Consider the following 15310-nt stretch of genomic DNA (forward strand, 5'->3'; position numbering starts at 1 on the left):
GGTCACACACATAGAATTCTGTTTCTGGGGACTATATAGAATCAATGATGGAGTACATGAGCTGCTATGGATATCTGAAGGGAGCCATATCAAGGAAGACATTAATATGTGCTAAGTAAATGACACTGTTTAAAAAATGTTGTTTTTGAGTAGCATTGTGATTTTTCACTATTGCCTATATGAAAATATCTCAAGAACACATTAAAGTGTGTTATTCATGGACATCTAATCATAGGGTTCCATCTGGCACCTTAATGATTAAAAGATAGAATTTTGCCCTAGATGTGTCCACAGTGGAGATCCTGGGAGGTAGACCTTAGAGAAAAGAAAGTTTCTAACTGTTGAGTAAGAAGTTTAAAAATTGCTACCATTGTTGAAGAGATATAACAATTTCTGTCCATGGTACTGAAAAATTAGGCATCCTGGAAAACCGAGTCATAGAAAATTATTCAAACAAGCTATCAAAGCAGAGCAATGATAATTTCAAGCAGGAGATATCAACAATTTAGATAGGAATAGGTTTTTTGATATCTCCATCCTTTTGTTGATAAATTTAACAAAATTTTAGTAAATGATGGCATTATGGTAAGCCCTTTGGTAAGCAATAATGAACAAAGTATCCCATTTTCTAGCAAAATGTTCATAGTCTGTGAAGATCTAGCATCGAGAAAGATGACATTTTAGTATATGGTGAAACTTCTAATCATATCGATCAGCATACTGTATCACAAAACTCATGTAATCCTATTTGACTATAAATTACAGCAATACAAAACCAATTTTATAGATGGAGCAAAGAGAGCAATGCGAATTTGAGGACTTCAGCATTGGAGATCTACCATCAGACAGAGTGGTAGAGGGCACGATGAACACTAAAGAGATCCGATTATTTAAGTCTATAAAGACTTACTGTGACTCAAATTGGACTGATGGAGAATGACAGTATTATCTATCAGTGAGAGAATCAGTTGTTAATCCCATATTCTATGGTTACAGCTGCAGTTGCTATGGATAACTCAGTGCTCAATCCAAAAATGACAGAAACTCTTGCCAGTAAGAGATGATATTATCATACAGGCATATGTTACATCTGAGATTACCAGTGGAAGAGTTTGGGATTCTAAGCTTCTTTAGTGAAAGCAATTTTCTGCATTTAAATTTAGGGATTAAGCTTAATTCCAAAAGAGTAGTTGTCTTCTGAATTTTTAATTTCCTAAAATACGTTATTTTAGAGAGAAATCCCCATAAACCAAGCCTAGCATTTTAGACGAGCTTATTTAGTACTCTTGTGAATGAAAGCGATTTTGTGGGAAAAATAGCATCCTATTCTTACAATCTAAGATTTTTTGATATATGTTCATGTTGCAAGATTTCTCACCTCCCCCAATAATTGGTACAATGGCTACTTTGGGGGGAACAGCTTTGATCTGAATCACTGTTCAGATGCATATTGGCCATATACACATTATTTGTTTCCTATTAATATCTGTCTCATTATTTAAAAGGAGGAGAAAGCATATTCACTTAAAGGGATTGTTAATATCTTGTGGGAGGGTAGGTAAAAGGTTGAACAGAGTTTAAAATATACAATGTTGCTCTTTCATCTGGTTATTGTGTCATGAGGCACCATGAGCAGCAAAGTCTCCAAGTGACACCCTGTACTGGTGGTGTGGGAAGTCCTGAATGGGAACCAGTGCCAGTGTCAGAAGTTTCTGGAGATGGTAGAGCTGAAGATCAGCTTGAATAACTACAACCCACAGAAGGACAAATGCTTCTCAGGCACATTCAGGCTCAAGTACACTCATCTCAATAAATCCTAGTGCTAATTAAAAAAAAAAAAAAAGAAATATAATATCCATAAGAGGAACACTGGTATTAGTTTTATAACATAAATTTTTTTCTGTGCATAATAAATTGAATCAATAAAATCAGCTTCTCATGGAAAGCATAAAAGAGAAGTAATGACTCCTTTCAGTTTTCTCTTTCTATCCACATTACTCCCATTCACTTCGCTCACTTTAAGACCTGTCATTTGCAATCATTATTCTCTTTGCCCAGGACATCCATTTAATTATATTTTTTACTTTTGTTTGGAATTCTTATTGCATTATTGCAAATGTTGTGAGCCGTCCTATATTTTATATTCATATGGCCCTGGGTATATGTTTTTATAAAAGATTAATAATTCCATACCTAAATGTCTACCTTTTTATCTGTTGCTCAAAATCTTATAAGGTGGTGATGGTCTATTCTAATAATCCAAATGGCTAGTGCATGCCTGCAATGTAGTTGTTTTCATAGTCTTTTCAGAAATAACATCTGAAAGATTTTCCCTACAAGAATTAGGAAGAAATTATAAGAGACCCTTAATCTCAGGAAACAAACTGAGGTTTGCTGGGGAGTGGGGAGGGAGGCATAGGGTGGCTGGGTGGTGGACATTGGGGAGGGTATATGCTATGGTGAATGCTGTAAAAATTGTGTTAGGCTGGTGATTCACAGACCTGTATCACTGAAGCAAATAATGCATTATATGAATAAAAATGCAACAACAAAGGCAAAGAAGACACAGAATGTGGAGAGGAGAGCTGAGAAAAACTTGATCATTTGTTCCTATAAAGCATTAAAAAGTACAATGGGTAAGAAAAAGGAAGGAGGAAGATATTATATTTGTGAGTTTTCTATTCTGCTTATAGTAAGCTGTTAATATCCACATAATAGGTATTAAATATTATTGTTTTTTCTTTTAGTTTACTTAGTTTGTACATGAACTTAATTTGTCAAATTATATCCAGTGTTTCCTAATGTAAGTTGATAAATTCCTGAAAAAGTCTTAGAAATCTAGACTGTGGTCATTGATATAAATGCCTTCAAAATAGATCTGAGATAGTAATAGATATAGTGTGGTAGCAGGTTAAACGGAGTGTAAGAGGAATGAATGATCCACAATGCTGTTTGAGGGTAAAGGGAGCCTTGCTGGAGAGTCTTAGAGAGTATCATAATCCTATTCTCAAAAACCCTTCTTACTGGGGACCTGGGTGTCTCAGTCATTAAACATCTGCTTTCAGCTCAGGTCAAGAACACAGGGTTCTGGGACTGAGCCCCATGTCAGGCTCCCTGCTTGGCAGGAAGCCTGCTTCTTCCTCTTCCACTCCTCCTGCTTGTATTCCCTCTCTCACTGTGTCTGTCTCTGTCAAATAAATAAATAAATTTATGTATACATATATGTGTGTATATATATGTGTGTGTATATATATATATATATATATATATATATATATATTTTAAAAAGCAACATTCTTACTGAGGAAATAGTGTGACTTTTTTTTTAATAAATATTTTATTTATTTATTTGACAGAGATCATAGAGAAGCAGGCAGAGAGAGAGGAGGAAGCAGGCTCCCTGCTGAGCAGAGAACCCAATGTGGGGCTCGATCCCAGGACCCTGGGATCATGACCTGAGCCAAAGGCAGAAGCTTTAACCCACTGAGCCACCCAGGTGCCCCATGTGACTTTTTTTTCAAACATATGTGGTAATGAATGAGAAATAAAATATAGGCAAAAATTGAGGTAACAGCCAAAGCAGACAAGGTTTGTCTTATGCATGTGACTTTAGGGTTAAAAAGAATCAATGTTAAGCAATTATTGAGAAACTGACACTAATTGTGCTAAGGCAGGAAAACTGATATTTTTCTTTGACGATGATAACATTACCTGGCCAATAGGCTTCTCATGTTTAAGTTGCTATATTGATCAAATTAAATTCTAATTTCATGTTGGTTTTTCTCCCCACTTGAATCTAAGTTAGAACAAGAATCCTCCTTCTTCATCACTGTGTCCCCAAAGCCTGCCATAAGTAAGAAAAGCATGAATAAGCTCATTGAACATTACAAAGTCTTTTTAATGTAACAATCCTAATATTGAACAGGAGCTTTTTCTTTTTTTTTTTAAGATTTTATTTATTTCGTAGAGATCACAAGTAGGCAGAGGCAGGCAGAGGGAGAGGGATAAGCAGGCTCCCTCTGAGCAGAGAGCAGGATGCAGGGCTCTGACCCCAGGAACCTGGGATCATGACCTGAGCCAAAGGCAGAGGCTTTAACCCACTGAACCACTCCGGTGCCCCATGAACATGAGCTTTTATTCTTAAACTATTACAAATGAACGTCAGGGTAAAGATGAAAGTAACCCAATTAGTCTGGGTTTTGAGATGAAAGGAAAGTGATTGAAATGCCAGTTCTGAAAGCTGCAGTCTCTGTACATTGAACTTTCAACCTCAGTTTCATCATGTTCATTCACCTATAAACTGGAAGTAATAATGTTCACTTTCTAAGAAGTTTTGTAAAATAAATACTGCATGTGATTTGCTTAATACAGAGTAGAGTGTGTAGAATATTATCAGTAGATATTTTTTTCTCTTCCGTACCCCCCAAAACCCTAAAGTCAGTTCTAGAAGCCACAAATAAAGCTCGGTTCTCCAAAAAGGTGAACTTCCAGTGGTTTATCATAGTTTCATCCATTTTATACATCTGGTGTATTTTTACATTGTCTGCTCTTTACCTATTTTTTAATTTTTGGAGGCATTTGATCTGCCTAAGGAAAAATACCTCTGACTAAGAGACATTAGTAATTAATAGCACCCCAAAAAGTTGTTGGCAGGATTAAGTGAGTCAATACAAAGAAAACAATAGCTCTAGAAGGTAGGAACTGCTGAAAATTTTTATGTTATCTTGTACCTTCTTCTAGCTCCTTTCTCTTCCTCCTTATTAGCATCATAATTATTATAAACAGTATAAATATTTTTAGAATGTATGAGTCTCTAATGTTTTAATATTTTGAAGTACATATTTGTATTTTATTCCCAGTCCTCTGGTGATTGTGTTTACTTGATTTCATGGAAATGACAAAGAGAATCAGAGTTTTCTAATAACATTCATTTCTATTACTAGAAGAAAGAAAGAATGAAAAGTTCAGAAATCCACATCTATCCTGACACTCTTTCCATCAAAGTAAATGCCCAGTGTCTCTTCAAAGGCAAACCACTACCAATCAAAATCACAATCATTAACCCAGATGTTTTAATGCATTGAACCCAGAATTTACAGAAAATTCTGAAACAATATTCAGTTCCTCAAATGTATTGAGGTCAAGGATTGGTAGTTTAATATGGGAGTGGAAAAACGGGGAAAATACATAACTCTAATAAAGAAAAGGGAGTTTTGAGAAAGTGTGAATTATAGTATTTACAAGAACATCATCCTTGTAATACTCCTTATACTTTCATTTACTGGAGAAAAGCATAACCTTTTGGATAGTGTCTTTAAAGGCTTGCTTTACTTGCTGGTTCCTGAGGGTATATATAAGTGGAGTCATCATAGGAGCGACAGAAGTATTCAGAATAGCCACTCCTTTGATCAATGATGTCTTGTCTTTTGCAGAAGGGTTGGCGTACATGAATATGCAGCTTCCATAAGAGATGGAAATGACAATCATGTGTGAGGAACATGTAGAAAATGCCTTTTTTCTCTGACTGGCAGAGGGCAGTTTCAGAATTGTTCTAATGATGAACATGTAGGACAAAATTATTAAAGCCAAAGTGAAAAGCAGAATCACTATGGCACAGTAAAAACCAATCACTTTTAAGAGCATGTGTCTGAGCAAGATAATTTCAAGAGGGGAAAATAATCACAAGCACAGTGATCAATAGCGTTGGAGTCACAGTAGTCTAACTGGAGAAAAAGAATAACTAGTGGGAAGATATTTAAGAATGCTGCTAGCCAAGCACAGAAGACAAGTAAAATGCAGACTCTTTTGTTCATGATGGTGGTATAATGCAAGGGTTTACAGATGGCAACATAGCGGTCATAGGACATGGCAGTTAGAAGGTAAAACTCAGTTATTCCCATGAAGATGAAGAAAAACAACTGAGCTGTACAATTATTAATGAGATCGTCTTGACTCTGGTGATAATTGTGCCCAGAAATCTAGGAATACAGACAGTTGTAAAGGATATTTCTAATACAGAGAAGTTCCTGAGGAAGAAATGCATGGGGGTCTAAAGATAGGAGTCAACCAAGGTGAGAGTGATGATGGTCAAATTACTAGTGATACTTATATATATATATATATATATATATATATATATATATATATATATATAATAATTAAGAAGATAAAAACATAGTCTCCAGCTGTGGGTCATCTGATAGCCCTAGAAGAATGGATTCTGTGGGTACTGTGCGGTTTTTCATTGCTGAACCATTCTTCCCCCCTGTAAAGCGGAAACTGTATGTTCCCCTATAGAACATAAAAAGTTAAAACATGATTGAAGTTAGAGTACAGAATTTTAAAAATATCCACAGTGATGAATAATCTATGAAACCCAAAACAAATGTTTTCCTTCAGCAACTCTCCAATTTCTACTGGGCCTCACATTCAGGTAATACATATTATTTGAAGTTAAATACTGATTTCTTTTTGTTGGAAATGCACTGTCATGAGCCATGGATAAAAAAATCTTATGCTAACATTTAAGTAGAAGCTACTTATTTTGATGTTTTTAAAAATAATATTCTAATTATTCTTGAAAATATTTAGCTCCTTTTATTAAAAAAACATGAAAATATTCTAATTGATATTTTCTTGTCCTCAATATTATAAAAACTAGTCTGGATTATGGATAATCTAAATACAGGGTTTCAAATCTCACAGGGGTTATTTGGGCCCACCTCCACATTTCATATTTGGAGACCTACATAGCTTAGAAAACTTCCACAAGTTTACACAATTAGTCACCATAGTATTCATCTCACTGTACAACATGCATGTTTATCCATGGGAATGTTGGTATTCCCTCATAAATTACTTTCTTAAGAGTTTGGTTGATGCTATCACACTCTTACCTTTTTTTTTTTTTTGCTTTATTTATAAAAATATCTAATGGACAAGAAGATAACCTTCTATTAGTAAATTAAATAATTGCCTAGAGTAGTTGAAATCATTCAATGCATAATCCTTTTCCTTTTTATTTCTTTTTTTTTTTAATTATAGAATACTGCTATGGAAAATGAACAAATGGATGGTCAAAATAACATCAACTAGGAAGCAGATATTCTTTACAATTTTAAAAATAATCCTGTGTATGTGACAGAGTACATTTTTAAATTAGGTAAAAATGAACAATCCGAGATTTATTTCTTTGTTCCTGCTTTAGGATTTTATTAATAGTCTCTTGATAGTAGGCAATTATTTAATTTTTAATATTTAAATGGTTGTAAATCCACAAACATATATGCAAATGTGATCTTTAAAACATTTAAGTAAAATGAAGCTTCCTTATATTATATTGAAGAATAAAAAATTTACTTACTTCTTGATTCTTCTTGATGACCTAGTCTCAAATTTTAACAACTGATTTGCTTAAACATTTACACAATTTCAGAGTGGGTAAATTGAGTTAACAAAATATTTGGTTTCTACTGTACTCTTAAAACAAGTGTGTTGATTTAACTTTTTCATGGTTCTTAGGAATTATAATTCTCTTTGACTCGCAATTTCCTTCATTCCTGATATAAAATGCTGACAATATTTTATTATAATTCAACTCATTCTTGCTTTTCATCTCTCTCTCAAACTCTACAGACAATTCAGTTACACCTAGGTTGACTAGTACTTTCCCATTTGCTTCTATTCATATAATACAAAGCACTATTTATTCAATCATTTTCCTTTCTATTCATGCAAATATTTAAAATCAGTATTTTGTAATTCTATGATTATACATCTATAAAACCTAAGTAATGTTTTCCTTAAGTTCATGGACTGTTATATTTTCCTCCAAACAGGAAATTTTGGAACAGAGGAAATTTGAAAACAGGAAATTTGGTTTTGAGAAACCAAAAATATGGAATGTTCTTTATGTCTGCCATAGAAATGGAACTGGACTTATTTTATCTGTTTCTTTTTGTTGGTCCAGGGTAATTCATTAAGTAAACAGAGTACCAGAAGAAGTATCCTTAAAGACAGAGGTGAATCATTTTTATAAATATTGATTAAGAAGTATAAACAGCAAAATGACTTAGGTAAATAGGTAAATATAGAAACGATGAGATCCTAAGTATGTGAAAGCTAGATTTAGAATTTCACACTTCTATTGCTTCTCGGCCTTTTGGCTAAGATCAAGTGTAAAATTTCAGTCTTCTGTGATTGCATAAGGAACACACATTTTTCTTCCAGAAACTGGACTTGACTTCAGTAGAATTAGTGTGCTGATATCTTTTGAATTTTGGGTATCCAGAGAAGAATTCTTTATCAGGATGAAATGGTGGAAAACACTGCTGTGGATTTCTAGTATGACTGATTGTCTTCTGAAATGGACAACCTCTTAAAGACCAATGAGGAGATTTATACTTACATTGACTCTTTGAATTTAGGGAAGCCATTCCCAAGCCTTTTGTGGCTTTTATTGCCTTTTGACAACTTTCTTCACTGTGTTATTTACTTCAATTAAACAGCTATTTATATTTGTGTGTATGACAACTTCTCATATTGAGAATATTTGTGAATCAATAAAATAAATATCTGGAAAGCTGGCATTGGATATTTTGTCTTGTTTATTTCCAGAATTCCTTCAATGAAAGATGTCATTTTTATTACTAGAAGGGTAATATAATATAGAAATATAGAGCATCTCAATGGCTCAGTGGCTTGGGCATCTGCCTTCGGCTTAGGTCATTGTCTCAGGGTCCTTGGATTGAGCCCCACAACAGGCTCTCTGCTCAGCAGGGAGACTGTTCCCCCTCTGTCTCTGCCTGCCTCTCTGCCTACTTGTGATCTCTCTCTCTCTGTCAAATAAATAAATAAAATAAAAAGAAATACATATGAATACCATATGTACACATATGTGTAATATAAATTTATATTTAACAATTTATCTTTATTTTCTTTGCAGTTATATATGTGGGCATAAAACATGTGTGCATTTAATACCAGTAGTGCAGATTATTACTATTTGTGGGAGGCAGGATGCAGATTATTTACAAGATTGAAAGATGAGAGTATTTGAAAGTGGGACAAAAGAAAGAAGTGGGAAAGGATGAACAAACCACTGACTCACACATAGGAAAATATGTAGATGCTGAGATGTGTAGAATTTATAACTGCTACACTTTAAAATAAGCATTGAAAATATTATTCAAGGGCGCCTGGGTGGCTCAGTGGGTTAAGCCGCTGCCTTCGGCTCAGGTCATGATCTCAGGGTCCTGGGATCGAGGCCCGCATCGGGCTCTCTGCTCAGCAGGGAGCCTGCTTCCCTTTCTCTCTCTCTGCCTGCCTCTCTGTCTACTTGTAATCTCTCTCTGTCAAATAAATAAATAAAATCTTTTAAAAAAAAGAAAATATTATTCAAGATATTTCAGTGAAGATGGTGAAACTGATTCTCTACTTGTGAAAATTCTATTCTTTTGCCTTTAGTTTTGTATTCAAATAGCAATTCTTTTTATATTTTATTCAGAGCTTTTATTGATTACCAGGCACTGACCATAAAATTGTCTCATTTTTTCAAACAAGCAGACAATACAAAACTATCTGAGGTCAGTGCTATTATTATTGAGGAAAAGAAAGATTCTGAGGCAGAAAGAATTTAAAGTGACTGGTGTTCACCATTTTTGTGTTTGTGAGCAACACAATCTTTAGTGTCTCACAGGGAATGGGAATGAATTTCTATCTCACAAAGCACTGTACTTCATGAAATATCCTATTAGAAATGTTTCTTCTCCATATCTTTTCTCAAACTCATAGATACTGGATTGCCTCTCTCTTTCTTCCTTGATCAATCACCCTCTCACTCTCTAACTTTCTACCCTTACTTCTTTATTCCTAGTTCCTAATAGTTGTCTAGCTTTTCTCTAGGCCTTGGAATAATTTACTTTTAATGAAGACTGATTACACCTGTTACCCTCCTATCCACAAGCTTGTAGGCATCTACTTTTTAGTAATGTGTCAATTACCTCCATGTATTCTGAGGTTGATGAGTGACTATGTTTTAGGTCAATGAAAGATCATTCAAGGTACAGGTTTCACTCTCCTCAGAGAGTGGAGGATGGATTTTAATTACAAATAATGGTTTGCTCTAACATGTTCTAAATCAAATATGAAATTTATTAAATCAAATGGTTAAGGGATCCAAATCTTTTAAGACTTTCTCTAAAACCTGAACTGGAATCCTATTACTTATTACTCTCAGTATATATTAATAATCATTTTCAGTGATATATTATCATGCACTTGTGCAGGTAAGCCCCTCCACTAGATGTCTGGTTGGCCTCATGCTTACTAACTACCATCATTTAATTGAGCTATTATTCTATAAGTTGAATGTTTAATCTCAAATCTATTGATTGACAGATGATGTCGGACCTGATAAGTTACTAGTTGTAACCCATATAGTTAAGAGAATCCTTTTTGTGTGTGAAAAAATAATAATGGTTTGCATCATGGAAGTTCCTACCATTAGAAATCTCCAATGCAAACCTTAACAAGAACTGTTCTCAATAACTTCATGAGAGATCAATAGACATCAAATAAACTGATTTTTGCATAGTTGTCAAAAGACCCAATGTAGGGCAGGGAGTCAAGATGGCAGAGAAGTAGTAGCAGGCTGAGACTACTTCAGGTAGCAGAAGATCAGCTAGATATCTTATCTAAAGATTGCAAACACCTACAAATCAGGCAGCAGATCAAAGAGAAGAAGAACAGAATATCAATGACTTTCTTTACTTTCTTTTATTTTTCTTTCTGAACCTCTTTTTTTTTTAAAGATTTTATTTATTTATTTGATAAATAGAGATCACAGGAGGCAGAGAGGCAGAGATAGAGGAAGGAAGTAGGCTCCCTAATGAACATAGAGCCTGATGAGCGGCTTGACCCCAGGACCCTGGAATCATGACCTGAGCTGAAGGAAGAGGTTTTAACTCACTGAGCCACCCAGGCTTTTAATCACCTTTCTCCCTCCTCACAATTTGGGATACCTTCTGATTTGGCTAAAGCATATTTTCCTGGGGTTGTTGCCACCCTTTTAGTATTTTTACTTGCTCCTTCATATACTCTTATCTGGACAAAATGACAAGGCAGAAAAATGCACCAAAAAAAAAAAAAAAAAAAAAAAGAACAAAAGGCAGTACGAAAGGCTAGGGACTAGGGACCTAATCAATACAGACATTGATAATATGTCAGATCTAGAGTTCAGAATGATGATACTCAAGGTTCTAGCTGGGCTCGAAAAAGGCATGGAAGATATCAGAAAAACCCTCTCAGGAGATATAAAAGCCCTCTCTGGAGAAATAAAAGAACTAACATCTACCAAGTTGAAAAAGAAAGCTATTGGGGCGCCTGGGTGGCTCAGTGGTTAAACTACTGCCTTCAGCTCAAGTCTTGATCTCAGGGTCCTGGGATCAAGCCCCTCATCGGACTCTCTGCTCAGCAGGGAGCCTGCTTCCTCCTCTCTCTCTGCCTGCCTCTCTGCCTGCTTGTGATCTCTCTCTGTCAAATAAATAAATAAAATCTTAAAAAAAATAGAAAAAGAAAAAGAAAGCTATTAATGACGTGCAATCAAAAATGGAGGCTCTCACTGCTAAGATAAATGAGGCAGAAGAAAGAATTAGCGATATAGAAGACCAAATGACAGAGAATAAAGAAGCTGAGCAAAAGAGGGACAAACAGCTACTGGATCATGAGGGGAGTATTCGAGAGATAAGTGACACCATAAGATGACACAACATTAGAATAATTGGGACTCCAGAAGAAAAAGAAAGAAGGAGGGGAGCAGAAGGTATACTGGAAGAATTATTGGAGAGAATTTCCCCAATATGGCAAAGGGAAAAAACATCAAAATCCAGGAGGTGCACAGAACCCCCCTCAAAATCAACAAGAATGGGTCCACAGCCCATCACCTAATTGTAAACTTTACAAGTCTTAGTGACAAAGAAAAATCCTGAAAAAAGCCCAGGAAAAGAAGTCTGTAAAATACAATGGTAAAAATATTAGATTGACAGCAGACTTACCCACAGAGACCTGGGAGGCCAGAAAGAGCTGGCATGATATATTCAGAGAACTAAATCAAAAAAACATGCAGCCAAGAATACTATATCCAGCTAGGCTATCATTGAAAATAGAAGGAAAGATTAAAAGCTTTCAGGACAAACAAAAACTGAAAGAATTTGCAAACACTGAACCAGCTCTACAGGAAATATTGAAAGGGGTCCTCTAAGCAAAGAGAGAGCCTAAAAGTAGTAGAACAGAAAGGAACAGAGACAATATACAGTAACAGTCACCTTACAGGCAATACAGTGGCACTAAATTCATATCTCTCAATAGTTACCCTGAATGTTAATGGGCTAAATGCCCCAATCAAAAGACACAGGGTATCACAATGGATAAAAAAAATAAAAAAAACCTGCTATATTTTGCCTACAAGAAACTAATTTTGAGCCCGACGACACCTCCAGATTTAAAGTGAGGGGGTGGAAAAGAATTTACCATGCTAATGGACATCAGAAGAAAGCAGGAATGGCAATCCTTATATCAGATCAATTAGATTTTAAGCCAAATACTATAATAAGAGATGAGGAAGGACACTATATCATACTCAAAGGATCTGTGCATCAAGAAGATTAACAATTTTAAATATCTATGCCCTCAACATGGGAGCAGCCAACAATATAAACCAATTAATAACAAAATCAAAGAAACACATAAACAATAAGACAATAAGAGTAGGGGACTTTAAAACTCCCCTCACTGAAATGGACAGATCATCCAAGCAAAAGATCAACAAGGAAATAAAGGCCTTAAGTGACACACTGGACCAGATGGACATCACAGACATATTCAGATCATTTCATCCCAAAGAAGAGAATACACATTCTTCTCTAGTGCACAAGGAACATTCTCCAGAATACATCATATCCTCGGTCCTAGATCAGGTCTCAACTGCTATCAGAAAGTTGGGATCATTCCCTGCATATTTTCAGACCACAATACTCTGAAGCTAGAACTCAATCACAAGAGGAAATTTGGAAAGAACCCAAATACATGGACACTAAACAACATCCTTCTAAAGAATGAATGGGTCAACCAGGAAATGAAAGAAGAATTTAAAAAATTCATGGAAACAAATGAAAATAAAAAGACAATGGTTCAAAATCTATGGGACACAACAAAGGCAGTCCTGAGAGGAAAATATATAGCGGTACAAGCCTTTCTCAAGAAACAAGAAAGGTCTCAAATACACAACCTAACCCTACACCGAAAGGAGTTGGAGAAAGAACAAGAAAGAAACCCTAAACCCAACAGGAGAAGAGAAATCGTAAAGATCAGAGCAGAAATCAATGAAATAGAAACCAAAAAAAAAAAAAAAATAGAACAAATCAACGAAACTAGGAGTTGGTTCTTTGAAAGAATTAGTAAGATTGATAAACCCTGGGCCAGACTTATCAAAAAGAAAAGGGAAAGGACCCAAATAATTAAAATCATGAATGAAAGAGGAGAGATCACAACACCAAAGAAATACAGACAGTTATAAGAACATACTATGAGCAACTCTACGCCAACAAATTAGACAATCTGGAAGAATTGGATGCATTCCTAGAGACGTATAAACTTCTACAACTGAACCATAAAGAAATAGAAAGCCTGAAGAGACCCATAACCAGTAAGGAGATTGAAACAGTCATCAAAAATCTCCAAACAAACAAAAGCCCAGGGCCAGATGGCTTTCCGTGGGTATTCTACCAAACATTTAAAGAAGAATTAATTCCTATTCCTCTGAAGCTATTCCAAAAAATAGAAATGGAAGGAAAACTTCCAAACTCATTTTATGAGGCCAGCATCACCTTGATCCCAAAACCAGACAAGGATCCCATCAAAAAAGAGAACTACAGACTAATATCCTTGATGAACACAGATGCGAAAATTCTCACCACAATACTAGCCAATAGGATTCAACAGTACATTAAAAGGATTATTCACCATGACCAAGTGGGATTTATTCCAGGGCTGCAAGGTTGGTTCAACATCCACAAATTAATCAATGTGATATAATATATTAATAAAAGAAAGAACAAGAACCATATGATACTCTCCATAGATGCTGAAAAATCATTTGACAAAGTACAGCATCCCTTCCGGATTAAAACTCTTCAAAGTGTAGGGATAGAGGTCACATACCTCAATATTATCAAAGCCATCAATAAAAAACCCACCGCAAATATCATTCTCAATGGAGAAAAACTGAAAGCTTTTCCGCCAAGGTCAGGAATACGGCAGGGATGTCCATTATCACCACTGCTATTCAACATAGTACTAGAGGTCCTAGCCTCAGCAATCAGACAACAAAAGGAAATTAAAGGCATCCAAATCTACAAAGAAGAAGTCAAACCATCACTCTTCACAGATGATACAATACTATATGTGGAAAACCCAAAAGACTCCACTCCAAACCTGCTAGAACTTATACAGGAATTCAGTAAAGTGTCTAGATATAAAATCATTGCACAGAAATCAGTTGCATTTCTCTACACCAACAACAAGACAGAAGAAAGAGAAATTAAGGAGTCAATCCCATTTACAATTGCACCCCAAACCATAAGATACCTAGGAATAAACCTAACCAAAGAGGCAAAGAATCTATACTCAGAAAACTATAAAGTATTCATGAAAGAAATTGAGGAAGACACAAAGAAATGGAAAAATGTTCCATGCTCCTGGATTGGAAGAATAAATATTGTGAAAATGTCTATGCTACCTAAAGCAATCTACACATTTAATGCAATTCCTATCAAAGTACCATCCATCTTTTTCAAAGAAATGGAACAAATAATCCTAAAATTTATATGGCACCAGAAAAGACCTCGAATAGACAAAGGAACATTGAAAAAGAAGGCCAAAGTTGTTGGCATCACAATTCCAGACTTTAAGCTCTATTACAATGCTGTCATCATCAAGACAGCATGGTACTGGCATGAAAACAGACACATAGATCAATGGAACAAAATAGAGAGCCCAGAAATAGACCCTCAACTCTATCGTCAACTAATCTTCAACAAAGCAGGAAAGAATGTCCAATAAAAAAAGAAAATAGCCTCTTCAATAAATGGTATTGGGAAAATTGGACAGCCACATGGAGAAAAATGAAATTGGACAATTTCCTTACACCACACACGAAAACAGACTCAAAATGGTTGAAGGACCTCAATGTGAGAAAGGAATCTATCAAAATCCTTGAGGAGAACAGAGGCAGCAACCTCTTTGACCTCAGCCA

At 35.3% G+C, this 15310-nt stretch overlaps 1 pseudogene across 1 annotated transcript; it reads right to left on the minus strand.

The window, feature by feature from the left end:
- Positions 1 to 5274: 5274 nt before the first annotated feature.
- LOC309869853 (olfactory receptor 6C3-like) lies at positions 5275 to 6245 on the minus strand (annotated as a pseudogene). Its single transcript has one exon. The product of its transcript is annotated as an olfactory receptor 6C3-like (transcript).
- Between the last annotated feature and the right edge of the window lie 9065 nt (positions 6246 to 15310).

Source organism: Mustela nivalis (genome assembly GCF_964662115.1).
Source record: "Mustela nivalis genome assembly, chromosome: 7".
NCBI lineage: Eukaryota > Metazoa > Chordata > Mammalia > Carnivora > Mustelidae > Mustela > Mustela nivalis.